We start from the raw sequence: 3,539 nt of genomic DNA, 5'->3' as shown, positions 1-3,539 counted from the left end.
ACCAATTTCTGGAATAATTGATAAGGGTAAGTCCAATAAGAGATTACCATACAAAAAACTGGGTCTCACATATCAACAATATATGACACTGATACATCATGATACCAACATACCGATGACCACAGAGAATGGAAACGGGAATAATACTGGTGTTAGTGATTCATCTAACACCACATGCAGTATATCAAATTCTGATTACTGTAAGCTAGCTATGCAGTCATTCGAGCAAGGGTGGCTACATGATATCACGACACATTCAGTTTCTACTACTGATATTGACACTCCATTGAAGATACCCGCTAGATCCCATTTAGATACACCTATCCTGATCAGAGAACATGACCATACGTTGTATTCTACGCCATTGTCTAAATCAGACCAGGATAATACAGATACAGGGGATATACATATGGATCCCTCAAATCCCCTGACTCAAATTAGTCATTTTTTAGGACTGGGCCCAAGGTTCCTAGGTCTGAGCCAGAACAACACGAGACTACAAACGTTAAAAAGAAAATCAGAACAATTAGAAGAGGTAGAAGAGGTGGTCATGGACGCAAACAGAGAGGAAAAGAACACAACATCTCCCCGATAGGAATATTTAACCTCAGTGGCCATATACTTACATCATACGAAACTAGTGTATTAAACAAAGGCCTTAAATTTGCCCCCACTAATAGACTGAATAAGTTCGAAACCTTTATAGATATTCACAAATATGTCAGGAAATTGACCCTTAAGAGATACTATGCTAAAACCCCAGCAGAAGCAGCAATGAAGCAAAACACTGACCCATATAAACATACGAACCTTAAACCCCCCTCTACATTCTATCCGAAGCAATCCAAAAGCAAAGAAATCACAACATTTGAGACATTAGTACTATCGGATTTAGAAAAAATAAAAGAGAGGAAGTCTCATACACATATGAATCTTACTAATGAAGAATGTAAAGCCCTGAAAGTCTTACAAGATCTAGATACAGTGGTCATTAAACCAGCCGACAAGGGAGGAGGGATTGTTCTCTTAGATCGAGCTGATTATGTAGCAGAACTGACTCGATTGCTATCAGATACTGCAACATATCAACGGTTAGACACTGATCCAACAGCACTCTTTTCTATGAGTCTTAAGGACATATTGAAACAGGGTCTAGACAGAGGCATTATTACTCTTAACGAGTTTAATTATATTCACAACAAAGACCCGATTATCCCTGTTATATATTACCTCCCGAAAATTCACAAGCATGTGACAAAACCACCTGGGAGACCGATAATATCTGGTATCGGTTCTCTAACAGCCAATTTGTCTCACTATGTTGATATGTTCCTGCAACCATATGTGAAAACACAAGAAGCCTATCTGCAGGACACCACACATATCTTACAACTTCTTGAGAACATCACGTGGGACAACGAATACTGGTTAGTCACATGCGATGTATCATCGCTCTACACGGTCATCAGGCATGAATTAGGATTAGCTAGCACCAGATTCTTTTTAGAATCAGACTCCAGTCTCACCCGTCAACAGGTTGAATTCATATTATCTATTATCGAATTCATTTTGTATCATAACTACTTTTGGTATGAGGGGGACTACTACCTGCAGATGCAGGGAACCGCCATGGGTACCAGGTTCGCACCCAGCTATGCGAACCTCTATATGAGTTATTGGGAGAACGGATTCATCTGGACCCAACATAGCTGGAGTGCGAACCTGGTACTCTGGAGGCGATACATTGATGATATTTTGGTAATTTGGAAAGGGACAGAACAAGCCTTGCTTCAATTTCTTGGATATATTAACAACAATGAGTTTGGGTTAAAATTTGTGGCTAATTTTAGTCAATCATCTGTACAATTTCTAGACCTTGAGATTTTTATCAAAGAGAACAAACTAATGACAAAAACATACCGAAAAGCTGTCGATGTCAATAGTTTCATCTTGGCAAATAGTAGTCATCATCCGAACTGGCTACGCAGTATACCATTTAGTCAGTTCACTCGAGTTAGACGTAACTGCACAGCAATAGAGGATTTCATCGAACAAGGTAAAGACATGCAGCAACAATTTCTTGACAAGAAGTACGACCCTCACATAGTTGGCCAAGCCTTTAACAAACTTCAGGATACAGATAGGAGTCAGTTACTTAAATATAAAAGCAAAAATATTAGCGGTAAGGAAGATTCTACACGTTCCACTACATTGAATAAAGATAGGATATTCTTTGTGTCTAACTATTCCCAGGAATCCGATAAAATTAGACGAATCATCCAGAAACATTGGTATATTCTGCAACAGGATGACATACTGGGATCCATATTACCAGCTAAACCTTGCATGTCCTTCAGGAAAGCCCCTGATTTTAAACAAAAACTAACTTCCAGCTATATCCCTAAAGAAGAACAGAACAAGATTGGTAACTGGCTATATAACACCAAAAAAGGATTTTACTACTGCGGACAATGCTCGAACTGCACAAGACTAAGATGCAGGAGCACTAGGCCAATTACAGAGTATCACTCTGAAGTTAGTGGTAAAACATATCAGATCAAGGAATTCATCACCTGCAATAGTAGGCATGTTGTCTATCTACTACAATGTAGTTGTGGCAAACAGTACGTAGGTAGAACCATTAGACTCTTAAAAGAAAGGATTAGAGAACATCTGAGGAACATAACTATTGGGTTTGAGAACCATCATGTGTCCAAGCATTTCAAAGACACACACAACTGTGAATATGAAGGGATGTCATTTATTGGAATTAAGAAAATTAATAAAAATTGGAGAGGAGGGAACTTGACGAAACATCTAAATAAAGAGGAAACAAAGGCTATTTATTATTTGAAGACATTGGCACCTAAAGGTCTCAATATTGAATTTGACCTTTCTCTGTGATGAATTTATAGATTCCTGCCATATTCCACTTGGCTAGATGGGTAAGTGTGCAGTGGGCATGGTACAAGTGGGTAATGGGAATTTAAATTTACAGCCATACCTCTCTGGTTATGCCCAATCCCAGTCGACCTTGGAAGCCAAGCAGAGAGGGCCAGGTAAGTAATGGGATAGGAGACTACCTATGAATACCCGGTGCTGTAGGCTCCTCCCCATCCCTCACGCTTTCCAGTGCTATCTGCACCACACCCGGACCAAAAACAAAAGTGGATTCCAAAGAGGAATCAGATTATAGAACATGGGATCCTCCTCAATGTCATCTTATCCCTGTCAATTATTACACTTGTTCCCTCAATTTTTCATACTTGTTCCCCTAATCTTTAATATGAGCTATCATAATTAGCATGTGCAAAATATATATAACATTAAGCCCTTAAGGATCACGGTTATTCCCATATCTTGTCATCTATATATAAAAAATGGTTTCCTTATGCTATTGCAAACAGAATCTGTTTGCAAAAGAATCTCTGTTGTACATCCAACATTATGAGTTATCATAATTAGCATGTGCAAAATATATATACCATTAAGCCCTTAAGGATCACGGTTATTCCCATATCTTCATCTATATATAAAAA

General features: G+C 38.6%; 1 pseudogene; it reads left to right on the top strand.

Annotated features, from left to right (window-relative positions):
• Window positions 1-2,990: 2,990 nt before the first annotated feature.
• Window positions 2,991-3,108, top strand: LOC142104723 (5S ribosomal RNA; annotated as a pseudogene).
• The last annotated feature ends 431 nt before the right edge of the window (window positions 3,109-3,539 follow it).

Source organism: Mixophyes fleayi, chromosome 10, assembly GCF_038048845.1.
Source record: "Mixophyes fleayi isolate aMixFle1 chromosome 10, aMixFle1.hap1, whole genome shotgun sequence".
In the NCBI taxonomy this organism is placed as follows: Eukaryota; Metazoa; Chordata; class Amphibia; order Anura; family Limnodynastidae; genus Mixophyes; species Mixophyes fleayi.
The sequence above is the reverse complement of the archived record's forward strand: the minus strand, read 5'-3'. Positions and strand labels throughout refer to the sequence as shown.